Source organism: Cyanistes caeruleus, chromosome 15, assembly GCF_971803275.1.
Source record: "Cyanistes caeruleus chromosome 15, bCyaCae1.hap1.1, whole genome shotgun sequence".
NCBI classification, from domain to species: Eukaryota; Metazoa; Chordata; class Aves; order Passeriformes; family Paridae; genus Cyanistes; species Cyanistes caeruleus.
In genome coordinates, this window is record NC_141715.1 from 9,992,581 (window position 1) to 10,019,615 (window position 27,035).

Sequence of the window (27,035 nt, forward strand, 5' to 3'; positions counted from 1 at the left end):
CTGTTTGCTGGGTAGCAGCTGAGCATAGAGGGAAGGGTGTTGTGACGTGGCTGACGGCGCCACTGTTGCCGCTTGGCTTTGATGGTAATTGGGTCAGGCAGATGTCTCCGACAGCTGTGGCTAATGGCCCACCATGCTGGGCAGGGATCAGACCTCCAAACTCTTTCTGCTCCACAGCAAATGCTTGGGTTTGTGTTCATGGAAAAATAAAACTTGTTCCTTATTTAGCTTTATTATTGAATTCTGCCCTCACTAGTGAATCAACAAATTGCTGGTGCTTTACACTTGGAAGTTGTAAACTTCCAAGTTACACACCTTTTCTGTGTAGGGTTGGTTCTTTTCCTTTGTTGTGTTTTTTTCTTTGTTTTGTTTCTTTTGCTGTTATTTTTATGTGTGGTTTTTTTTCTTCTATTTCATTTGTTTGAAATGGCTATTTAAATTATTGATAAGATCTTAAAACTGAGCTAATTCACTTTATCCAAGAGACAAAACTATTTATAATTAACTGAGAAGCAGAGGTCACTTTGGTGTGTAATAACTGCCAAGCCAAATGAATAACAATTATGCAGTTTTTTATGCTAAGCTAAAAATTATGCAGGGACTACCTTCTGAATAGCCTTGAAATGATTAGCAAGAGGTTCAGGTGGTAGGCTCTGGGGAAGGAGGAAAAAAATCCATGACAAGGGGGGGTCTCAAAAACTGTGCACTTATTTATCTGGTTAGACTATCTATGTTTTCACTAGAAACAAATGATCTTTTAAAATAAACCTTATCTTTAAATCACAGTGACAGCAGAAGCTATTGTGAGAACATGACCATACATAATTGAAAAGGACAAAGGGTGAGGGTTTTACATAAAAAGAATAGGATTTGAGTTGTGGCTTGCTTCATCCATCAGTTTTTGCTGGGCTGTTGGTGTGCTTGGTTCAGGAGGAGACTACTGTGATGAGTCACATAACCTTTCGTTTTTCTGAACATTAAGACAGGGAGAAAATGTCCCTAAAATGTCCCCACTACTTTGCTATACGTTCCTCTGGGGCTTGCATGCTATTTGAGGAATCAAGAAATGAAGGAATGGCTTTGCTCATACACTGCCTGGGTAACGTGCTTTTGTTTGCACAGCATATTTTACTGGTGTGAAAGAAGGAATGGTTAAAGAAAAAAAAATTAATGTAGGCTACAATATTGAGTTACTGCAACAAAGCTGGAATGGGCGTAAAAAGTAGCAACAATTGCATAATGGAACAATAAAAAAACTTCTTTCTTTTTCTTGGAGGACATAATACCAGTTCACAAAACAGTATAATTAAATTGCCACATCACCCCTTGTAAAACCAGAAAGAAAAGAAATAGGGCTGAATTAAAACTCCTTTCATTTTCTAATGGCTTTAGAGAGCTACTGGACATAGAGGACTCACTCTGGCAAAAAACTCTAGTGAGCTATTAGGCTTTTAACTATTTTATAGGGTTTTATTTTGTTGCCAGGCCTAGTTTTTCAGTACAATGACTTTGTCTTCTCTCTCCTTTCCAGGCTGTCACACATTTATCAATCTTACAGATAACATTCACTATAAAGATAAGTCTAGGCTCTTATAAAGCACTGTGTCCTGCTGACATATCTCTCCCTCCTCCCACCTTTCTTTTAGTAAGTCTCACATGACTTCTTTTATCTGATGATCTTCTAATACAAATTTCTTGTGTCAGCTCCAGATCTCATGGACAACAGGAGCAAAACCCTATCATGCAAGAAGTGGACACCATCACCTCTGGGCCAGGTTTTAATGCAACACAGCAGAGGAGAGCAGAGACTCTTCTAGGTCAGAAGATGATCTTTCCTAAACAATTTACCACTAGCGAAGCCCACACCTTTTTTTCTATTAATCAATATAAATGTTTTCTCTTCATAAAGACTGTAAACCTAAAATTTAAGTGGTCAGAAAGGAAGCACTGAATGTTGAAAAACAGCTTCATTTTCTCAGTGAAGCTGGTGAAATTTACTTCTAAAATACCCAGCTTTTGACGAAGATAAATTGATGCAAAATCACTACATTGCCACAAGTTGATTAGAATTGGGTCTTTTCAAAGAAAATAATATTGCTTATCAGTGGAGCTGCCAAATTTTGTCCTGCCTCAAATTTCTTAAAATCTGTGGAAATGTCAGAATTGCTATGAGCATTCACAGCTGACAGTGATAAGTTGTGTGCATTTCTAACCAGAAGTTTTAAAATGATGCATAGGGAGTGCAGTTGAACAAAATCTTGCAAACTGATACCAGTAAGAAAAATGTTCCTGCTTAATGCAATGGGAAAAAAAAAAAAACAAGTTACAACTTCCTTGTGTTTATTGTTTTTATGGCAGTGGAAGATGTAGTCTTGGCTAGGACTTAAGGATTGGTCATGAGTGTCACCATGTATGAGCCCTTCAAGGCTTCCCAGGCAGCTTGGGAGGGCTGTACCAACAGCACACTGAGCGATAGACAGGATGCTGACCCAGTAAGAGAATGTCTCCTAACATGTCCTGGTTCACCTCTTCCACTTGTAAGTGTCTGTGACTGGTCTCCAGAGCAGTGTTCTTGGATCCACGATGAACTAATTCATGTTGCAGTGGAGAGAACAGGACAAGCCTGTCTGGTTCCTTCCTTATCTATCCATCCTGAGCTCTGGCCCTTGGGAGCAGAGACGAGATTTGCTTTCAAGCCATTGCAGCGACCTCTGGGGCCAAGGCTGGGTTGTCACCTCTGCCAGCTTCCTAGAAATGTTGCCTTGACTTTTACTTGGTCTTTATAGCAAAGTCCACAACATTGCTTTGGCATTAATGAACACCTCAGCTGAACATTTCAGTTTATGTCTGTGTTTTGAACTGAAGAGGAGATTGAGAAGGATATGCTCTTTACTCACTAGGTTGAATTTCCTATATGAACTAGAGGGCTTTTAGCAGGTTATGTTGAGCTGACAGAGTAAGTCTGGACCACACAGTTCCAGAGGAAAGACATTTCCAGCTGGCCTAGGCCGACATGATCTTTCTATTTAATTAAATTTAATACCACAAATATCTGGCAATACAGCACGAGGCACCTCTGTTAGACTTAAGTTTACACAGGTACAACACATGTACATGCATCTATGACATATTTTTAATATATTGATAAGTATATAAGTATACATAAGTATGTCTATATCTTTCAATCACTTGTACTGTTGTTAAACATTATTTAACCCAGTGTGTTGACTCTTGCTGCCTGCAGTGGAGCAGCTGAGCAGATTGTTTGTAAACATCTAGAAGATAAGAATAAGAAAGATGATTAACAAGAAATCATGTCAAGCCTATTCAATTTTCATTTATAGCAGCTACAAACCTTGTGGGTAGCAAGCCAGTTTCACGTATCATTACCATAAGCAAATATTTAGAGGGTAAATTCAAATACAAGTGGAAAATTTTATTCTAACATTAGAATTTATCCTGCATGTAGAGCCTGCTCTGCACAGAGGGGAGTGGATGAGCAGAGAGGCAAGAGGACAGGGTTTATGCACAAAAAAAATCCTTGTTGTGAGCAAAACCTGGACAAACATGATCATAGAATAGAGTAGAATATTTCACGTGGAGGGGACATTCCAACTGAAAGGTTTTCATGTGGCTAAGACTAGAAAGGTTAAGCTTCAATTGGAATAAGGACAAATCAGTCTGGATAAGTAAGGATAAAGAAAAAACTCAAACAATGAGCAAGCTAAAAGAGCCAAAGGTATTGGACATCAGAGGAGTTTGGCCAGGCAGTGGGGACTATTGCTGCAGACAGGTAAAGAAGACGCTTAATATTTTCCATAGTGAAAAATGCCATTTCCTAATGAGGGGCTGAGGTCTTGCTCCTTTTATTTCCCCTTCTACATCTGCCTTTCACTAGACAAACCCATCAAGGTCCCAGAGTGACCAAATATTGACCAGTGAGTGTCTGCGAGGGCTTGGCAGTGTGGTGACCGGGAGGTGTGAGAACATCCCTGGCTGCCTGCAGGGAAGGCATCCAGAAGGGATGCTCTGAGATACAACTTAAGGACTGCATAAAGGCCTGGGAATGGAGCCAGTATTTCCTTAATGGCACTTGACACAAAAGCAAGCACCAGAGAAAATCCAATGAAACTTAAGTGAAATGTCTCTTAATTGTTCAGCAGTCACAACCTCTCTTCATCAAACCCCTGCAGAATGAGTTTCCATTCAGCCCTATTTGGCCTTGTCTTTCCAAGCTAAAAATCTGAGCTTTCAAGCATGAGTGACAAAAATGTCAGTATTATCTAGATCTGTGCAAAAGGACATGCTTTTGCTTTACACAGCAGCTCCTACAAAGAGGAACTTACCCAAGTTTGGGTCAATTTTTCTATGAAGCCATTTCAGCAGAAAGGGAAACCATTTCAGGAAAGCAACTTAGAGAACAGGCATCAACATGTTAATTATTACAGTCTTTCTGCACTAAATCACATAAGTTTACCCAGACCATAAAGCCTAGTGCTGCTGGGTGATCAGCTTCCAGAAACAACCACAGATGACTTTTTTATTTATGTTTGATGTTTCCTGCTAATTTAAATGTCACAGCTTATATCTATGTCTCTGTTACCTCAAGGGTAGGCTACTCAAGTGTGAACTATAATAGTTCTGTATCTTAAACACACTTGAAAAGGTACTTCAATGTGGAATGCCTCTGTTTACATTAAAATGATGTATTATTATTTATTATTTATATTGCAGTAATATCCAGCAGCTTCAGACATCTATTAGGAAGCCTTTATGGTCAGGGAAAAGCAGACCATAACATCCCTAGCCTTGCTAACTTTCATTTATAAGTAAATCCAGCCATGAATAAATTAGCATGTTTTCACAGAAACCAGATATATGTGTTGCAGTGTTAAGGTATCAGTTAGTCATACAGCTGCTAATGCACTGAGATTTTACTCTACAACAGGCTCCATCTTCCTTCTTCCATGCCAAAATAACCTCTGGCATTCAGGCTTGGGGCTACTCAGGTCAATGACACAGAAAGTGAAATTGAAAGAATATTTGGCTTCTAAATTTGCCTTATTTGGTGCAAATAACAATATTTGATAATAGGTAAGCCACCTTGCCAATATCCTATGAGACTTTGGGCACATCACTGATGGAGGAGGATTACTTGGTTCTTATCTCTCTCCCCCTCTTTGTTTCCTGGAACTGAAGGAAGAGAAGCCCACACCACATGGAAACCTTTTAGGTCTATTTACCAAGAGATTTTTTTTTTTTTCTGCTACAGATGTAGAGGCTGATTCACTTTGACAGTGCCTTGTCTGATGAGAAAGGCCCTCTGCTAATAAGCTAATATTCTCAGTTGCACTCATAAATGATGCAGTAAACTTAACAGCATTTCAGCTGTTACCAAAACATCCCTGATCCATATGTTTAATTGCACTCAGAAATGCTACAGGGAAGGTTTGCTATTCATGTCAGGGAGCAGGTATGGCTGTTAACATGTTGTTGCCCTTTCCCATTCTTATTTTGCTAGATGAGCTGTGCTTGTCTTCATTCTTGTGTCAAGAAAAAGCCACAGTACTGCATGTGGAAAGATGTTATATCTGCTTTGCCTTGAACTAATGTCATATTTCTGGGGACCTGGTGGATGGAACACAGGTTCCTTAATGTCAGTGCTCCCACATGAGAGGATGTGACATCCCAGCTCAGGTGGCGGTGTGTGAGGTGCGAGGGGCTGAAGTTTTGGGGATGTTAGGCTGCCCCCCAAAACTGACTCATGTTTCTGAGCATGTGGCACTAAAATAAGTCATAGAAGATATAACAGGCCACTGTCATATCTTTTCAGGCCACTGAAAATAACTCCACTGGCTTCTTCTCCCTCTCCTGGACCTAACTTAAAGATACAGCACTTGGGTCTGGGCATAAGGCAGATGATAGTGGATACAGTATCATAAAGTCACCCCAAGACATTTGGATAGGCTTCTTTATATGGAGGAGTCAAAGTTGCTGTCCCTCCTCATTAAACTTGCTAAGTGCCTGGTTAGACTGGTTGCAGAAGCAGCCAGGGCTCCTTGTGTTTTGTAAATGAAGACTTCACAGAAATCTTAAAGTTTATGAACTTGGCAATATCTCAAGCAAGTTGTGTTGTTTGCTGAGTGAGTTGGGCTCTTGTTCCTCCTTTGCATCGTGTATTATTGTTGTTTGGTTTTCTGCTAAGAAAAAAAGCAAGTGATTTAAAACCAATATCTGAACTGGCTTTATTTAACATATATCTGTTCAATTTACAGAGACACGTCTTTTCCTGAAATTCCATTTGTTTTCTTTCCTTGACACAAAGACTTTTCTGTGAACAGTCTTGGCAAAAGCTAGACTCTGACTGAGCTGTAATGACCAGCCCAGATGTTTATCCTGCCCCAAGTCAAGGCTTGTATCTTCAGCTTCCTACAAATCTGTGCAGAAGATGGAGGGCAAGAAACTCTTTGCATACACAGTCTGAATTGGAAATATGGGAAGAATGGTTTCCCTTTGTGTATGTTCAACTTGCATACCCAATAACAGGCATACAAACATTAAGCACAAAATCTGCCTTCTCTCACTTTTTTTCCCCCTGTGTTATCTTCCCCTTGAGTCTTCCCTTCCTACCTTGACAGAAATATCCCCACTTGCTAAGCTGGAGCCTTTGGTTTTGTGTTTTCCTGTTGACAAAAAGCTGTGTTTTTCAGGCTAAATTGTTGGCTTCCTGTGCTAATCCAAGAGCAGATCAAGGTGTGGTTTATTCCTCTGTTCCCTTTATCACTTGAGCAAATGCCTTGTGTTTGAAAGCCTTTGCCTGAACTGAACCCAGTCAATTCACTCACAATATTTAAGAAAAGCTGTCAGGAGTGCCGTGTTCCTTGTATTGAATTCAATAAGTATCATGTAGGTTCTGAAGTGCCAAGCTCAAGGCAAGATGTCTTTGTGTACCTATGGGTGTGCATCTGAACTATTTATCTTCTGTTTTTCTGACTTCTGTTCAATGGCCTGGACATTACTATGATCTCATCCATGACTGAAACTCCTTTGTCATGATCAGAGTTGGGTTAAGTACCTTAGTGTTAATAAGTTTGTAAGTTCTTCCTTAGTGTTACTGGAAGAAATTTGAACCACAAGATGGTAAATGTTATTTTTTTCATCCTGTAGTGATAACTGGTTGCTGTTATTGGCATGGTGAAAAAAAAAAAGTCTTCACAGGCCTTTCTTAAAAACATCTTTGAAATGGGAATAAGGTTGTTAATAATGATTGTTATTATGATGGGGAGACACCTTTCTGGATAACGTCAGAGGAATATTTAGATGGCACCAGTGCATAGTGTAGCTCACATATTTCTTATCCAATAGTCCTTTAACCCACAGGAACAAGAGCTTTTACCTAACTGCTTTTGTAAATTTCTTGGTGAAAATAATCTATAACAAAGAGACATTAATAACTCAATTGAAATTAAAAGGAATAATAAGAAAGGTGAAATCCCCAGCTGATATTTTCTTCAGATAGGCAAACTTGAGTGGGTAAGCAATTGGAATAAGTAGAACATAAGAGGGGCTGTGCCAGAAGCAGAAAACCTGCCAGTGGCAACTCTGCCCTGTATGAAAAAACATTGTACACAAAGGATATATATACATATGTGCTTTCCTTTTGTGGAGATGTAGGAAATTCAAAAGGGAAGGGTGATGTTAATTATGAGCTTAGAAGCTTCCATCCGTGTTGGTGCTATAAGGTAAAAACTCATCAGCCAGGAATGTCTAATGAGGAGAAAGATTCTGGCATGGTGTTTGATCACAGGGTGATTATGAACCACTAAAACAGTATGGCTGTATAAAAACCCAATGTACTGTAAGATTAAGCAGCTGAATTATTTTCTCCATTTATACAGAAACATTAATGTCTGAATACAGCACCAATCCCTTATAGTCAAAAGAGTCAAGCTGCATAATATGTAAAGCAGACTATAGAGAATTTGATAATTAGGTGTGAGAAAGTATCATAAAGAATGAAACTCAATGAGCCAAATCCATGGCTTATTTGTCCCAGCAAAATGAAAACTTTGAAGGTTTCTCTAGACAGAGAGCAAGAACAAGGGAAGAACTTCTTAACCCGAAAGGTGATACTGTGGCGATAGCAAATGAGTATAGATGAGCTGTAAATTAATGGGAGCTGGGAGCAGCATGGTTCTGGGAAGCCCTTGCAGGACAAAACAGAAAAGTCATCTAAGATCATGTTTGTCCCAAGTGATTCAGTTATTGGTTTCTTGGGGGACAAAGTGACTGGAAGGACAGGCTTTCCAGTCTCCTGTTTCTGACTTTTTTTCCTCTTACTCTTGATCAGGTAATAAGTACCTTCACTTATTATTTGGATGACTTTGTCACTGTTTGCAAAGTAATTTAATTCAGATATCTATTCAACAGCCACAAAAATATTCATGAATCCTGATTGTTTTGTAGATTTTAGTGCCATAATCAGTCAAAGAAGTTGTGCTATATCTTGGTGACTAGACAGTAAAACACTAGCTCTGCACGCCATATAAAGTGACAGAGATTTTAATTGCATGCTTGAAAGGTCTGAGGTTGTTTCTGAATGAATGAATGAATCTATTAGTGCCATTGTCCTTGACTATAAATGCTCCAGCATAATGACAAGGCAAAGCTATTACTTTGCCTTGCATGGAGCACTCCCACTCCCATGTTGTTCAAATTGTTTTCAGTCAGTGGTCAACACTGCATCAAAATCGTGATCTCAAAAAGCAAAGTGGACAACTAATATAAAGTCCCACCAAGCTCTTAAAAATTTAAATGTTTTTCAGTTTATTAGATGGAGAAACCTTCCCCTTATTCACATCTCATTCCCTGGCTGCAGAATGTGCAACTTGCCTGGCTTTAATGTGAAGTCTTATTTATGCTGGTAAATTTATTATACTAGTGTGATTGGTCAGCTTAAGAGATAAAAGCTACTTTCTGTCCTCAAAAATAAGGAATAGGTTTTATTTTGCTATATCTAGTATGATATCTTTACAAGAGGCAGTCTCTAATGCCCAAAATACTAATGGAGAAAAACACTGGGAAGAGTTTTGTGTCAAAACCAGAATTTTGTACTTTATTACTGACAAAATATTATGTTGCCTGCTGTCTGCATGGTTCTGAATCTTGCCTTAGCATCCAGTCTTTTAAGACATTTCTCTGCTGGTACAAAACCCTGTGATACATGAAAATCCTGGCTGTAGGTGTTTCTGTGTGTGTGCTGGAGAGCTTTGCCAAAATAGCTGGAATAACCAAGACTTTCTCTTTGCTGCTAAAAAAGGCACATTTCTCATCTTACAAATGAATGTTTCACATTAAATATGTATGAATGATGCCACACAAAAATCACTGTGAAGACTGGACGTATTAATTGCAGTGCTTTGACTAACGCAAGTTTACTTGTGGTAAAACTGAAGTGGTTTGCTCTTGCTGGAGTCTGTGTTTTGAATATTTTTAGGCTAAAAAGACACATTCTTTTTGTTCAGACATGACAACCTCCTGCTGTAGTCCTCCTTGATGCCAACCAAATAGTGCTTTGGGCACAGTTATTGTTTATATCAATTCTGCAAATTGTCTCTTGCTGGGGTACTGGATGTTCAGTGGAAATTATATTGATGAAAAATGCTGTGTTTATATGTTATGCTTCATGGCAATGGTTATAGAGCCAGGAGTTAAGTATCCCAGTATGAGTGAGGGGATTGCAGACTGGGGGAAATTACCCCAGGTCATGGGTTTACAGAGGAGGTGAGCCTTGGGCATTGAAGAAATAGGCAGAATTATTTCATTGGGGGTTGGTCCCAGTTGTCTTGCACCAGGTCAGGATTTGTGCTGCTGAATCCAAGGTTTTCCTCCTCTTTGTGCCAGACTCCATAAAACACAATACAGTATCTCTGTATGTTAACACAAAACTCAGTAAGGTGCTATCATAGACCATAGGTAGAGTGGAAAATAATGGTAAAAATAAGCTATATAAGGACATATAATTATTTGCATGAAAATCTCACAGCTGAGAATAATAGATGCAGGAAGGAGGGAGGGAGAGATTTCCATTTAATAATGGTCTGTCTGGATCAAAGAAACAAATATTTGGAATTAATCCTCTCTGAGTAGTTGTCTGCATATTTAGGAGCCTTAAATCCGTAGATTCCACTCCCATTACTCAGATTTGTGGATTTTCTGGTCTCATTTCTGCCTATATGTCATACATATGCTGAGCAATAGAAAGCTTGAAGTTACATCTTTCATTCCTAACTGCACAAAACCAGCAAGACTAAATGACTGAAATACAGCATTAGAGAGCAAATGCTTCCTCCTCCCTCATTTTCTTCCTCCATGACACAAACTAATGGCATGTCCACAGAAATATTATATAGAAGGATGTCATCTATGAAAGGAAACCTGAGCATCACTTCTCTACTCTGTGACACAGGGAAGTGTGGTACAAAATTGGTGCACCTGGGCTTGGAGTCAGATTCAAAATATGTGATGATGTCTTATCTAATAGGATAAATTAACTCTTGCAAAAGAAAGCACCATGCTATTTGTCAAGGGTGTCAATAAATTTCCATCTATGTTTCCTCTTGTGAGCAGAAAGCAAACAAGAGAACTAACAAATGATCCCTCTCCTCCAATGCCTTAAACATCACTATAGTGATGGGAAAACAATGGCAACTTCTATCACCATCATGAAATGAGGAATATACTGTCATATTTCTCGTGGGATCTAATTTAAAGCAGTTCTCTCAGAGAAACTCAGGTCAAGAGCAAAGAAGAAAATGTTGATGGAGATGTGGTTTGACAGCTGGAATATCACAGAGCATACCAGGTTAAACTTGGAGGGCTTTATGGAAAAAGACTTCTTACAGGGAACATACCTAACTGGAAATAAATAGCAAAGCTTTTCTGTTTCTTGGTATATAACTTCCCTTACAAATACATGCTAGAAGTGCAGACAGTTCTGCCAGAAATATTTTCATTGATCTACTCCTTTTGCAGTAGTCCTGGGCTGTGAATCTTGCCCTTTTCTAGGAAAAAGTCCAGGATTTTGCACTCAGGTCAGCAAATGGATGTGGCTGTACCTTTTTGAAGAAAATGTAGTCTGAAGGCAGAGCAGCCCTCCATCTGTTGGTGTTCATCTCTCACAAGGGTTTCTTTCCTCTTGGTCATTGATAGATGCTGTAACTTACATGAATTAAGTAATAGTCTTTCAGACCAGAGGTGTGTGGCTTTTTGGTTTTAATCCATTTTCTTGACTTGGACTTCAAAGTTTAAGAAATTGCCTAATTAAGCAGAAATTGACTTCTCCCCTTTAGGTTTCTGTGCACTCTGTAACATGCCCTCCACCTGTGTTCTAGGACTAAATTTGGTGCAAGGATTTATCAGAAGCACCACAGCTAATTTTCTTTTCCTAAGTTTTCAGAAAGGAAGGAAAAAAACCCATACTCTCTAGCTTTAGTCAATAGTCTTAACTTCAGAGAGGCAAGCAGGTATCCCTTAACTGTCAATTCCTTGTAATTTGTTTTAAACTTTTGCAAGTCTTGTAAGAGAAGGAGTGGGGGGTACCTGCAGGGAAATGTCTCTTTTTTACAGTAAAAGCAGGAACTCACAGCTAAGGCTATTTTTGTGGATTTTTCTAACAGAATAGTGTTTTTTAACTGCTTTTATATTCTTGATTTTTTTTTTTTATTGCTAAAGGTAAAAGACCACTTTAGCAATATTAACAAAAATGCCCCATAGGGACTTTGAATTAAATGCCCCTTTTGGTTTGAGACTTTGAAATGAAGAATGGTGAAGCCTCTTATATTTGAAGGCTTTGTTGTTTGAAGCATCACTTTTGTTTTACCACTCAAAATGTCCTCTGGGATCCTGAGAATACTTTTACAAAGCATGAGTTCAAAAGTCACCTGTTCATGGTAAAGCTGCTCTCCAGAGGAGGCGAATAAGTGAAACTAAAGCAATTCACCTCAAATAAAATAAAAATAGACAAAAATATTATTAAGGTTTAATAAACAATTAAATGTTGCCAGGCTGGAGAGGAGGAGACCAGAGGATTAGGAAGACAATGGGGATCACAAGTAATAGGACAACAGAAATAGTCTCAGGTTGTGCCAGGGAAGGTTTAGGTTGAATATTAGAAACAATTTCTTCATAGAAAAGGTTTTTAAGCAGCAGAATAGACTACCCAGGGCAATGGCTGAATCACCATTCCTAGAGGCATTTAAAAGTTGTGTAGATGTGGCACTTGGGGACATGGGTTATGGTGGCCTTGGCTGGGTGCTAGGTTAATGGTTAGACTTGGTGATCTCAGGCATTTCCAATGGAAATGATTCTGTGATTCTCTGATGATTGAATAACAGTGTTTCATCCTGTGGGACTATCCTCCAGTTATGGATAGTGCCCATTTTACAGGCAGTGCAGGATGAGCCACCTCCTGCTCCCATTCTCAGAGGTGCTGCCCCAAGGTGAAAATAAAGGTCAGGAACATCAGAGGCATTGCCACTCTGTAATCAGGAATGACCATAATTGACCCAAATACAGAACAATAGTTCAACAAAGCTGATAGGGATCACCTGGTCATTCCATCATAAACTGCTGCCAAGCCTTTTAGCAGCAGTAATGTAAAAAGCAAACAATATTGTGTTAAAAAGGTCAGGACAGCTCCATAAAATAATTGCCAACTGAGCACACTCCTTGTGAAGGTTTGCAGTCTTCATTTTTGTAAGAAAAACTCCATAAAGGCAGTGCCAAATCTCATGTTTTCTATGAATTACATGCCACTGAGAAATATTTTTGTGTGGCATATTTACTTAGAAATATCAATTGTCATGGGTTCTAATCAACAAATTCAGGAACTAATGCATGCTGCTGAGTTTTCCCAGATGCTGTCCATATTGTGTTTTCTCTAAACAAACCTGTGCTCAAGAGCAATCACAAGCTGGTAAAACTAAAAGCAGTGTTTCTACAGCAAAACACAATGGTGCTGTCTTTATTTTTGCAATTTAGGTGGAGTAGCAAGAGCTGCTCTGCATGACCCAAATTTTGTCTTGTTGAAGTGGAACAAAAGGAGATGGTTCTCCTCTATGGAGCAATAGCTCAAGACAGGGTAGATGGAGATGTTCTCAGCCATTAATAAAGCCAAGCTTCATCACCACTCTTCAATCCTCTTTGCTTGCAGTTCAGGCAGAGGATGTTTGCTTTGGCATGCACAGTTTAAAAATTGTTCATTTGATATACATTGGGAGAGGAACATCCAAACCCAGGGACATGGAATAATCCTGCACATGGCTTCTCCTAGAGCATCCTTTCTCAGGTCACCAGGAATCCTTCACTTGACCTCCTCTGTGGGCTCTGCTCTTACATGTCATTGCATATAAAGTGAATTTTTCAATAAAGAAAGCCACATGGTAACATGAAAAGATATTTTTCCAAAAAGACATTTTTGGCACCCTGACAAAGGTCATCTACACATGCCAGCTCTTCTTTCAAAACCACAAATTCTCCAGTGCAGAAATGATGTTAAAATATGTTTTCACACTCTAGAAGCTTGTTTATTTGGTGTTTTAATTTGGTGGCTACAAAATGAAAAATATTATCCTCAAATTGGTTTAAGGTCTTAGAAAAATTTTCCTTCAATATACAAGTTTGTTAATGTGGTGAGTTTGGGAATTTTCAGGCTTTTAGTCTGTGAATGTGAATTTTAAAAATCTGGATCACTGAAGTAATATATAAATAGGTTAAATAAAAGAAATAAAAGGAGATTTTCTGAAGAAGGATGCAATCCCCAGCAGTTATTCAAAATTTATCATTAGAAGACAAATATAATCCTATTTTGTGTTATAACTGCAATGTAAAATAAAAGTTTACACCCAAAATGGATGCTTGACTTTGCAGTTCTGACTCAAGGCTTCCGTTGGGAGACTCAGTCCCAGCAGCTGACCTTGGTGCCTTACTACCATGCAGAACAACAGCTGGATTGAATGCATCCCAGGGAGTGCAGAAATGTGTTTGATGGGAGTTAAAGTCCATGGTTTGCTTACCAGACCAATGGAAAGAAGGGTTCTTATTACAGTGTCATATACTTGTCCTGCTCATTTAAAAAAATAACAGGGGCTTAGGATCAGGTTCCCACCTTTGTCTGGAAGCTAAACTGCTGCCTGTGGGGAAAGCTCAGTGCACTGCTTTCATTCTTTATTTTATTGGGTAAATAATTCACCTTAATACTTTCTTGTGACCTCTTGCCATTGTTGCAGTTTGCTTATGCACACAGCCATCAATTTAATCACATATTACAGCTGGATTTGGGTATTTGGGTATTTGGGTTGCTAGCTGGTTATTATTTTTGGACTCACAGACAGGAGCATATCAATTTATAAATTCTTTATCATATTTCTACAGAAATATCTCATTTGAATGTAATTAACTTAGTCACTACACAATTAGTTTATAGGATTTATTAATGCAACTATTAAAGCAAGCTAACAAGCTTTGGCAATCCCTATGTGGATTTTAAACCACAATCCAGACAAGCATAATAATAAAAGGGAAAGATTTTAATATTCTCCTGTGGGTGGAATTCTGGATTCCCTACATGTTTTACACTGTCTTCAAATTAAAGTGCCTTCCAGCAGTTCCAACCTTGAGGTCTTCACTCAGTTTTCACTTTGGCTGCTTTAGGCAAAATCCTTGCCCTTTTTTACTTTTTGTAATCACCTTGCTGTGGTTTATTATTCAGTGATGCATTCTAAAGGTAATGATGATTATTACATTCTTCTCATTTTCTGTGTGATTTGATAGGATCTGTAATTTTGAAAAGAAGCCATTGCTTGAAAGGTGAAGCACCTTTATGTTGTAAGCGTGGTTTCCCTGAGAGCACCTGGTAGACTCTCCACTGCATTACCAGTCAGGACACCTCTGTGGCCTTCTCACAGAACCACACAGTGGTTTGGGCTTTGGGGAACTTTAAAGCTCATCTCATTCCTACCCCTCTGCCATGGCAGGGACACCTTCCACTCTCCCAGGTTGCTCCAAGCCCCGTCCAACCTGGCCTTGAACACTTCCAGGGACAGGGCAGCCACAGCTTCTCTGGGCAACCTGTACCAGGGCCTCACAAACCTCTGTCAAATATCTAAACAAAATCAGAGCTTGTCCTGAGCTCCCCACTCACAGCTGCATCATTCCCCTTTATGTGGCTGCTTGGCTTTACCTATTCTGTGCATTTCTAAAACTGCCTGTAACAAAGCCAAATCTCTGAAGAAAATAATTGCTTCTCTGGACAAAGAGCTGTCATAACATCCCTTAAACTACATTTGCACCTGGGTTGTGTTGACATGGCCAATTTATCATTATTCTGTTTACTGGGCAAACATTGAACTGTCTTTCATGTGTATTGTCTTTGGTCTTAAGTGATCCTATCAAATTTTAAATGATCTGCATCCATTATGGTTTTGGCAGTATCTTTTTACATTATCTATGGTGAGTCTATTAACCCTCTCGAAATGCACCTATCTTCTCTCTTAATTCCCTGAGTCAAACATCATTATGCAATCACAGACCTGTATGAAGTTAAAAGCCAGAAAAATCACTAATTTTCTTCCACATCAAATGATATTAGGAGAGATTTGTATTATATTTGCACTGGCATTTACCTATACACTTCTGCATCAATATATTGTGATAGTTTGCTTTTTTTGTATTGAAACAGAAAATAATGCAGGCTAACACAGTGAAAAAACATATTCCTTGACTTTTTTTCTGCTTATCTGACTTATATTCTAAACTGAAATCTTCTAATATAAACTCCAAATTCTGCCCTGAAAACAGCCTATACCATTCCCAAGTCCAATTTAATATGCACAAGTCAGCAGTTTTGTAAATACACGTGAAAGAGATGAGTTGAAGCCCATTTGGAAAATATTGTGCTCTAAGATACAGAAGATTAAAAGTTCGATTTCCATGTTGTTTTCCCCACCTACATCTTCAGGAACTTGGAATCCATTTACTTATATGTATAAACCATAACCTGCACTAGTGGGAATCCCTGCCCATGGTGGTCTTTAAGGTCCCTCCCAACCCAAACCATTTTATGATTCTATAATTTTTCAGGTCAAGTGTTCTAGTGGAGATTTTCCAGGCACAAACACACAGGAATTCCAGCTGGCCTCAGTGGGGGCATTGCTAACAGCCAAGCACTATCTGTGTAATTCCAATTGTAATAGTTGATATTGTGTCTCTTTAGCTAATACCTTTCTTCATGTCTCTGTTGCTCAGAAAATAGATTTCTTAATGTACAGGTGGGTGGTGTGGCACAAGCTTGTACCAACATCCAGGTGAGATAGACACTGCTGAAGAAAATTGTTATTGAGTCCATTTTAGAGCAGAAGAGCTGAGGCACAGAGTTAACTGATGCCTTATCTGAAAATAGAGTGGAATACAGTAGGGCTGAAAGGAGACCTTGATCATTTAAAAGCAGTACATAAGTCCTAAGTACACATCTGTCTTTTCTCCTGCTGCCCTTGGGATGTTGGAGGTGTTTCTGTAGTTTCATAATCAGTATTTGCAATGTCATCCTGAGGTGCCCAGTTTGGTGCAGAGTAGATTAAATTTTCTCTTTGGTTTTCCACTGAGCATCTCACACAAAGGTCCCTCAATATCTGGACTTCTAGCTGTAAGACTTTCACCTTGCTCCCCCCTCCCACACTGGCTGCTGACCCTGGAGTGTTGTATCACAAGATGATGACAGTCATGCCTGGTAACAAATGATTTGTTCTGATTACCAAGACTAAAGGTGTAGGTTTTCCACTGCTGGGGTTTGATGCTGGCCTAATGCCAGGCATCCACAAAAGCCACCCACTCACCCTTCCCTGCCACAGCTGGACAGAGGAGAGAAAAATATTTAACAAAGGGTTCATGAGTTGAGATAAAGACCAGGAGAAAATATTCCAAGGGCAAAACAGGCTCAGCTTATAGGAACAAAGTGAATTTATTACTAAGAAAATCAGAGGAGAATGACTGAGCACATGCTGCCAGGCAAGGAGAGATCCATCCCACTGCCCCCTGCACTTGTGCAGACAGTGGAGCATCTCCTAGGATCATTTCACATAAAAAGATCTAAAAAAAATCAAATTTTCTCTTTATTGAACTGATTTTTAGCCTGGACTTCTCTAATGTGGGATAACATGGGTTGCTTTTGCCGGCTTGAGGGTGAGTGGTTTACATCTCCCGTCCTCCTCTTCCTGTCACAGCTGTCTAGGCAGAAGGGTTGCAGTCTAACTACCATACTGGGTAAGTTTTATTTCCAAAAAGGAAGAAAGCTTTAAGGTTTAGTCTGATGTGAAAGAAGTCAGAAAATGCAAATTTAATACAGAGAGATCATTTAGCTCTAAAAATCTCCTATCTCTTGAGCATGTGGATAAATGCAGAAATTTCTTTATCAGTCTAATGGAAATGCCTTATGATGTCTAAAAAGGTTTGAAGCAGTGGGCCTGTGGCAATCCAATAGGGCATCACAGAAATTTCTTTTAAGCCCTCACTGAACTCTGTGGAGAAGCTGATCTACTCACTGAGATGGGGGCTCTGCCCATCCCATCCAATTTTGACACACAAGAATATAATTTTCTCTTCAGCTCTGCATTACAAACCAAAAGCTGCCATTTTCAATCCACAAAACTGCTCTTTAAAAGCTGTCCCAAAGGTTAATAATTGTACCTCTGGGGATCTAAGGTTAAGGATGTGATTTTTCTGTCAGTATAATAGAGTCTGCTTAAATTCATGAATATAGCTCTGCATTGGGATCAGCAGAGAATATTCCCAAGTGCATAATGAACAAAAACAGCCAATAGAAATCAATATAATTTTCAACTTTTGAGACAATTCTTTTGCCTCCATATGCTTTGTAGGTCTGTCACTCCTTCCTATGCACAGTGAATTTAGATTTTTTTACTTTACTTTTTATAAGATAGCAACACAAAGTAAAGCCTTGGTTATTTAACCATGGACAGTCCAGTGAGAGCAACAACCACTCTGAAAGACTGAACACTGTGCTAAAACCATGTGTGTAAGCTTCTGTGATGCTTGCCATTCTTTTTGAATTCTTTCATTTGACACTTTTCTGTGTCAAAATGAATGAAGAGAAAGAAGCTGTCATTTTCCAGGGTACACTTACATTCAGTGTTTTCCTCCTATAAAATGAGGAGGAGACTTCTGAGATGGTCCATGAGAATGGCAGATGCTGGTGTAGCTGGGGAAGGTGCTGTAATAGTGTGGGGACAAAAATCTTTACCAAAGGCAACTTGTAGTCCTTTTTTTCTTCATTTTGATTAACACCATGAACTTGAAAAATGCAAGTTTAGAAAGCACACATGGCATAAATAGCATTTTCTTCCCTCTTTCTGCAGCTATTGATGGATTCCAATTGAGTGGATAGAGATGACAGCCAAATTCTTATGTTGAGATTGCAGGGGAAGATTTTGTTTAGGATTACACCAGTGTAACACCATTAGTGCTCTCTCTGTGTATGCCAGAGAGGGTGGGAATTCAGATGCATCTTTCTCATTGGGAATGATTGGAATACCAAGAATAATTGAGCTGAATTTTTGAGTTCCAGGTTGAGATTGAAGGGTTTTCATAAGAACTTGCCATGAAATTCCAGTGTTATCCTTAGAGCAAAGCCTCAGACTTGCACTACCATTTCAGAGACAAAGTTTAACATCTTCCTTTTTCTCATGTTAGAGTCAAAGATTTGTAAACTTCCTCAGCTGTGAGAAGTCAGATAAAAGTGCTTTCATGAATTTTTATGGATCTGTGAAAAAAACAGTCACAGATGAAAATCCTATTTACCCTTCTGCAGAGCAGCCCTACGTGATGGAGCCAGGCAGTTCCATGACCATTAGCAGTCCATGGAGTGAATGTACAGAGTTGCTAAGCAACACCCAGGAATGCATCCCTAATCTTGGCACACAGACATACATTCCACTGCATTTCTCATGTGTATCCAAACAGTTCAGTTAGATTCCACCACTCTGTCCAGGCACTGCCAGATGCCAACCCCTGTGCAGGAGCAGGGCCTTACTTTCTGAAGAACCAGTGCTTCAGGAGAGGGTGGTGGGCTGCAGCCCACGTCCCCTGTGGCATTGCCCAGGTGTCTCCATGGTACTCCTAAGGTGCAGTTTTCCACATCCTCCTCAAAATCCTTTCATCAGTGAATGCTAAGTGGCTCATTGGTTTTTGGTGTCCTCAGCTTGAGGATAGAACAAAAGGTGCACAATTGAAGGGAGCCCAGTTCCATTTCACTAATCGGTTCAGAGGATTCCAGCATAATAATTTTGTATTCTATGACCTTTGCCTGAAAATTACTGGCTAAATACCAGTTTGTATCAGTTTCTGCAGATCTTTGCAATTGCATAAATATTACTGTTGTTTATTCTGAAGTCTATTGTAAATTTCCTTTTTTAAGTCTATTGAAATCAAACTTGATTAGCTAAAATTTATACTACTGAGACAACTAAAGGAGCATTTTATTACCAGTTATTACTGTAGCAATGAGCTTTTATGATTCAATTATTGTTTTACTTTGCTGCTGATAGCTCCTACCTTCTTCACCCTTTCTGATTCAACTTCTCACTGGTCCATTTTGGTTTTCCTTGCCTGCCATATACAGTTTCATATATACTGAAGAGAAGAGCTTTCTTTCAGCAGGTAGAAAATAAGTGGAAGGAAACCCTTGGGAACTTATCAAGTTAAAACCACAGAAATGTAAGGGAATTATTGGCATTTTGATTATATACTAGGAAGCATACACATCTAAAAGCACATCTAAAAATTGTTACTTAATTCAGGCAAAGAATGTAGATTGGAAAGGACTTCTCTGAAAATCCTGAGCTTGATTTGCTATGTGTTCTACCAACTACAAAGCCAATAGCATGTTTATGCCTGCAGGACATACCCCTTGCACACCTGCCTGTTATTATCGACTTTTTTGGGCCTTCCTGACCTTCCCTGAAACTCTGTGCTGTGATGTGGATGCTAAATGCAAAAGGCAAACAGGGAACAGAACTTACGTGAAACTAAGTCACACAGGGTTCTCACTCTGGCCTGAGAAAGCATAAGAAAGAATCCAAACAGTCCTTGGTAAAGGACAACAATCTCTGCAGGTGTTGTTTAGAATCCTTCTTGTTTACCTGCAAGGAACAGTCAAGGGGTGGTGTTCCACTTAAACAATGATGGTGATGTGTTGTTTTAATGAACCTGTCTATAAAAGAAGATGTAGAATAATAAACTTTGCTTTCTTGGACAATGAAGCGAAAAGAGTCAGTGTTGTACTTCTCACCATTCCTAATATAGTGTGACACTGTGAAGGATAAAAAACTGAGTATATTTTAAAAACTGAAAGAAAGGAAACTCATAGTACAGTTTGTTCCATGTTCTTTCTGGTTTGTCTGGGAATAATGAGAGTTAAAAAAAACTTTTTTCCTGGCTATTCTAATAACCCCACTTCTTATGTAAATAAAGAACAAAGAGATCGAGATCCAGAGAGTATTGAAATCTGCTTGACATCATCCTTTAACTGTGTCAGGATTCATGCTGGAATGCAGCAAGTACAAGGAAAGGAGCCATGGTTGATGATAATCATCACAGAAAATTCTCCAGGAAACAATTCATCATAAGGGGTGAGTTTCACCCCAGTACTGAGTCTCACTGCAAGCCAAATTCACCATTTATTTCTCTAAACACTGTATTTGGAGAAGGCAAGTGATGCATAGGCATTTTGCTGGCTTGTTTCTTAGGATGAATTTTGACTTACATGCTCAGAGTTACTCTAAGGAAGCAGAGTAGGAGGAGAACATATCCAGCCCTGAGAAAGGAGCATTCGAGGTGATAGTTCATAGTGATGAATGGTGCAAACCACAAACAACTGAAGATTAATTAAAAAGAGAGTTAACATTCTGCTTTATTTCATAATGATGACATTCTCCTTGAAATATATACATCTGCATGTATAGTTCAGCCAGGCAACAGGACACCAATCTCCTTTAAAAAATATAGCTTCTTGATAAATAGAGCAGTAAAGAAGATGATGCTGGTGTCTGCTCAGTATCTGTTGGGTAGACTGGCAAGATAATATTGAAATTAAGTGCTGTTTTCTCTCCATGTGTTGCATCAATTAGGGCCCAGTCCATCTCCTGGTGAAGTCAGTGCTTTTTTATTACTGTGGCTGAAGCATCCTTTGCTTTTACCATCTTCCTCTGTGTGATTTTCATCATGAAAGGAGCCCAGAACAGCCTTCTAGGAAAGAACACTTTCTTGGCAATTCTGCAAGCATTATTTCTATCAATATCAAATTAATTAAAACCTCAGTGATCAATATTCTAACTCATATATTAGTTTCTCTTATCTATTTAAACATGTGTTCTTTCTCTGTCTTTTCCTTTTGCCTGACAGGTCTTAATTAAAGATAAACAAATCAGCTGGAATCAAATAAGAACAACTGAGCCAAAGTGAAAATATGAACTTGTAAAAATGGTAATGCAAGCATGAAAAAAATTACTTGGGGTTGTTTTGCTTTTTTTTTTAGGCAAACTTTAACTTACTGAGCAGGAGAGTTCCTCATTCTCGTTAGGCATGGAGGTGCAGGGCAGCACTTTCCTCTGGTGAGCAGCGGGGTGATGGAAAGAGGGCTCTGGGGAGTGCGGCGAACAGGAGCAGGCAAAGAGGGCTGTGGCACATTTCTGAGGCCATGGCAGCTTGTGCAGGCAGGGCAAGGAGGCAGGGTTGCAGGTTTCCTCCTGCTGGTGTTGTGTTTCTGTTGGCTGGTTGGGTTTTGGTGTTTTTAGCTAGTAATGATTTTTACATGATTAAAAACTGCAGTTAGTAAAAATGTATGTCACCAAACTGAACCCTCCAAAAAGAATGTGTCTGTACAGAGTTTATCAGTGGTTCCAGGGGCCAGTGCAGAAGAAGCCTGCCTGCAGTGTGAACAGCTGAATGATCTCCTTTTGCTGGTAACCAAGCTTAGGGAGGAAGTTGGAAGACTAAGGAGTATCAGGGAAAGTGAAATAGATTGGTGGAGTTCTGCCCTTCCACAGCAGGTTTGTGTGTTACAGACAACTTCCTGGTTAAGAACCAATACAAACCTTAAACTGATAGGGACAGATAAAACCAGCAAGCTTTGTCAAAAGGATTTAACAAAAATCTTGAATGAAATCTGAAAATAATAAAAAAAAAGTATTTATAAGCTTAAACAGGATCCTGTGAAATGGTGATAAGTATTGTGTGGTTTCTGCTAGATTGAGTGGTGGGTTTGTGCTGGCTTAGAAAGAGATACTATTCATCTTTATTTGTGATAAAATGGGCATAAATGGTAAGATATACACGAGCTGTGTTCAGTCTCTAGTAGCAATGACAGTTTGATTTTATCACTGCCAAATGCAATATGCAGTCTTGTGCTCAGTAACCCTTCAGAAATCGAGATGCATTTTAAATATAGGTATAAAGTATTTTATTTTTTTCCATAACAAGCAGAAGAGCACCTGGTAAATGCTGTGTCTTTTACAGGACTTGGTCTTTACTTGATGGAGCAACTACAGGTGGGATTTTTGATGCTCTGTATTAATGACTTTGGGAAATGCAGAATTGTAGCCTCTAGTTCCTGGGCTATGGGACCAAAATCTAACTTAGTGGAGCATGTATCCTTGGATTACTGTTGTACAGCCTTTTTGTTGTATCAAAGCAGCTGTTGTGCAGATAATAGTCACTGTCTTGGGTCTGAATGGGTTATTGAATCGGTGCAAGCTACTGTAAATTGGAGTGAGCTTGGCTTTTCAGAGAGCCTAAGAGGGAAGGGAATGACAGAGCTGAATCTTCCTGCTGTCAGAGCACGTGCACATACCTGTGGGAAGGAAATAAATATGTTTTCATCCAGCTCCCTTAAAACTAAAACCTTCCTCTAGCTGAGTTTGAAATAGGTAAAGGCACCAGGAACTCCTGTGAGACATTAGAGATTGCCAAGAGAACTGCTCTGAGGTAAAACATGGGCCTCTTTCAGAACCTAACATTGCAAATGAAGCAATTTGGATTCTGTTCTTGACTCTGGCCCAAACATTCAATTATAGAAAAGTTATTGGAAACCCAGTAAAATTTCCTTTATTTCACTTTCACGATACACAAAATGGGAATAAGAGCACAGGGTCTTTGATACTATGTTAAATATCAAGTGACAACATTGTTATAGTCAGTCACAGATATGTGAGGCATATACAAATCTTTGAATATATAGCTGTGTTTTTGCCAGGTGCTAGGTAATGTTGATGTAATAAAGCATAACTAAATGAAGAAATAAAGAAAGGGAAATAACGACTTTGTAAGTTACTGTTGCTGATACTTGCTTTCCATGATTATTTTAGGTAATACAGCTCAGAGTTTGGATTTCTGGGAGTAAATATAGCCTTACTCTGCAGTGCCTGATTTGTGCAGGAATTTTCAGGAAAAAAACAATATTTGGAATATATCCTGATAAAAACTAAATCGACAGTATCACAAATATTTCCAGCAAGGCAGCCACCATATGTACATGCAAATATACAGAATCTTGCAAATGAAAATACTCTTCAACCCTGCTGGTTTAATGACTTGTGGCCTGACAAGTGGTATAATATTTTGCGTATTGCAGTAACGTCAGAAAATTATATTTCACAACATTTCCTACAAGGAAAATATATTACATGCTTAAGTGAATAAGAGATTTTCTTCTTCTTAGGGAAGACCAGGTATGGGGTAGAAAATATGTGCTGTAGTGTCTCTTGAACTACCATCATGCCTTTAGAACGAAGTATGGTTTGGGCAGAGAAACTTATTGTCAAGGCCAAGAAAATCCTGTTTAAGCTGGGTATGGTTAAACACCATTGAAATGGGCAGAAAGAACTTGAATTGCCCATTCAGGAGCCCAAAGAGTTCACTTGTTGACAGCTTTAGAGAGAAACACTTTGTGACATTTTAGTTAAAGAGTCTAAAACATTTGGTTTGTTATTATGATTATCCTTCAACCTTGAAGGTTGGACTTGATGGTCTTGGAGGTCTTTTCCAAACATAATGACACTAAGGCTAAAAAATTGCAACTTTTTCCCCCAGCCTTTTGGCTGTTTCATTCCCTTATGTTTTGGAGCAAAACTGATAGTGAAGCCAGTGAGTTTGCCTTTTTCTCTCTTCCTTCTGGGCAGTTATGTATGATGAGCATAGAATCACAATTCCTGTAGCTGATTCCACACCTCCTTCCTTTGCCCTCTATCACTTAGCATCTAGATTTCACTCTTTTTTGCAAATCTCATTTTTAAAATATAAAAATATGCTTTTCTTATGAAACATTATTTGCAGGACTCCTATTAAAATCTCACTGCATTTATATTTTTGACAGTGTGAACCAAATTGCTCATAATTCCATTATGCTCTGTATATCACTGAGTTGGGAGAGTAATTCTGGCATATGCTAATGCCCCTTTGTTTACACACATAAAATGCTGTTCTGGTAACAAAATAGTGAGTATTTTATAATGGGATATATATCATTATAAATGGAACACTGGTTTTACAAAATATTTTAAGAGGAAGGTAAATTAGATCATGAAAAGTGCATAAGGGCTATAAATTATGCAGTAGCCTAAAGAATTATTATAAAGAGATTTGGTTGTGGCCTGATCCCATGAAACCTTTAAATGTGGCCATTAAAATAAACCATATCAACTGCTCACAGACACAGAAGATTTATTACATCCCATGGAATGGTCACCTGAAACTTCAAAATTGCATGCAGCATGAAAATAATGGTTCCCCTTAATTCTTGATGCAGATGTTTTTAATGAGTGATATTAAAAGGGAAATGGTGGTAGTTCCAACTGGAGCTTTTATAGTACTCTCTCTTGACATTCAAAACATTTTTCCCTGAAGAGGTGCCTAGCATTTTTAGAGGGGAAAAGCTTTAGTGTCTGATGGGGTGTGTGAAAGAGGCTTGGGGGTGACAGAGTGAAATACTTGACATGGAGAAATGTATTCAGAACCATCCTTGGGTGTCGTGAAAAAGCCTTCGGTTTCCCTCCTGTCTAAATCAGACATCTATTCATCTTTCTCTCTACTTGTTCTTCTTCTTCCTCATTTACATTCTGTTTCTTTACATCACCATATTTGTCTTTATGCCTTCCTCAAGTTTATGCAGCCAAATCCTTCTCTCAGAAGAATTTCCTTTGGAGTCCAATCATGCACCTCCCTGAAAACTTCTTGGTTAGGTGTCACATCATAGCCATGGGACAGGAATAGTCTTTAAATGGTATTCTTGGAGAATCAGCTGCACTTTCATGCCCTTCTTGCTGCTAAAATGAGCCAGAAGGTCAATGTCCCAACCCTAGTTAGACATCTGGGTCCCCAGTAACTGAGTTGGGACCATGAAGGAACACTGGTGGACTCATGACACAGGGGGTCTGTACTATAACAAACTTGCTTAATATGCTGATGAGAGATTGTAGTTCGTTATTAGCTCCCATTATTATTGATTTGCTGCTTCAAAGGAACATAATGCTCAGGTCCATGTTAGTGCTTTGTTACCTGGGCTGGAATTTGGAGTCACTTCTATAGATTGCACAGGATGGAAATACTGCTTAGGAAAAAGCTGGGGAAAAGATAAAATTAAGTATCTTTGAAAGAAATGAAATTAGATAATGATTTGGCATTAACCATGTCATTAATTTCTGGGCTGTTTTAGGGAAGAAGAAGCCCTGCAGGAATGTGTGGAGGAGATGCACTTAGCAGTCCAGATCTCTCAGAGATTCCTAAATTCTCTTGTCCCTATTCCCAACCTGAGATCAGCAGTCACTGCCTTTCTGGGTGGTCCAAGTTTCCCTTGTGTCTCTATGTGTCTGACAAGTTGAATCATTAAGACCCTGTAAGTTTCCATTAGTCAGTAAAAATTGCCACTTCTGTAACTCCACTATGTGGCTTTTTGTCAATATACAGAGGCTTTAATGTTGCTTCTTGATCATCATCCCAGCAGTACATAACATTATTATTTTTAAAGATGTGTGTAATTTTAGTATAGCTGAATTAGTGCAGAAATGGATCACAAATGAGAAGGCTTTGGAAGGCAGAGATCCAGAAGCCTGCTGGGCTCATCAGGGGCATGTTCTCACAGGCATCCAGAGAGGGTCAACAATTTGGACATCCTATTGAGAAACCAAGGACTCTGAGCATCCCAAATGACAGTGACTTCAGAATGTGTCTGCAGACCCTGTCCCCAGGCAGGCTAATTCTTACATAGATGAGATATCTTGCGTACCACTATCTGAGCTGCAGAGGACCAAAAATACTATTTTCAGTGGTAGCTACTCACCATGGTACTGTGCCATTTTAAATTCAATAACATGAACACTCTGTCATTTCAAGGAGGGAAGTACTTCTGTTAATTTCCATTATTATATTTCATTTTTTGTAAATTTTTTTTCTCTTAAAAATGTGGTAAAATCGCATCATTTCAACTATTTTGTTTATAGTGCTACAAAAAGGAATGAGAAAAAAATCTGGCTTTATGGAGCCACTGCACTTATTCTCCTTCCTTGGACCCTCAGAAATCTATGGGGAGAATGATGAAAAATTAACACTACTGCCCATCTGCTGCTATTCTTGGTGCATTAGTGTCAACAGGAAATCAGTTCTGTGTGCTTGTGAAAAACATGTTTTCTGCATGTTACATACCCAGTGGCAGACTGCACAAACTTTCATTTGAATGCATTTGGTTGTTTGTGCTATGTGCCAGCATTGTCAGCTGCAGGGATTTTATCATTAGTCTCCTGACAGGGACTGGGGTTTGTTTTTGTTTTGGTTTTTTTTAAATTCTGACAACAGTGCTATGAGGCTTTTGTCAGGTTAGTCTAGTTTGATGCTGGTTGACAATAGTTGCACTAGTAATTAACCATACTTTTCCTATAATTTCTCTGTAATTACAGCCAGAATGACAGAAATAC

The 27,035-nt window shown here is 39.0% G+C and overlaps 2 long non-coding RNA genes across 4 annotated transcripts in view; one reads left to right on the forward strand and one right to left on the reverse strand.

Moving 5' to 3' along the window:
- Window positions 1-27,035, forward strand: part of LOC111935413 (uncharacterized) — a 125,119-nt gene that overhangs the window by 20,189 nt on the left and 77,895 nt on the right. For all 3 annotated transcript variants that reach the window (XR_015276646.1, XR_015276647.1, XR_015276645.1), the window contains one exon: window positions 1,705-1,817. This is a non-coding gene — a long non-coding RNA (uncharacterized LOC111935413). The remainder of the gene's footprint in view (window positions 1-1,704; window positions 1,818-27,035) is intronic.
- LOC147650372 (uncharacterized) lies at window positions 16,999-18,923 on the reverse strand. The gene is made up of 2 exons (XR_015276651.1): window positions 18,874-18,923; window positions 16,999-18,286 (listed from the first exon to the last, which is right to left on the reverse strand). It is a non-coding gene; the product is annotated as an uncharacterized LOC147650372 (long non-coding RNA).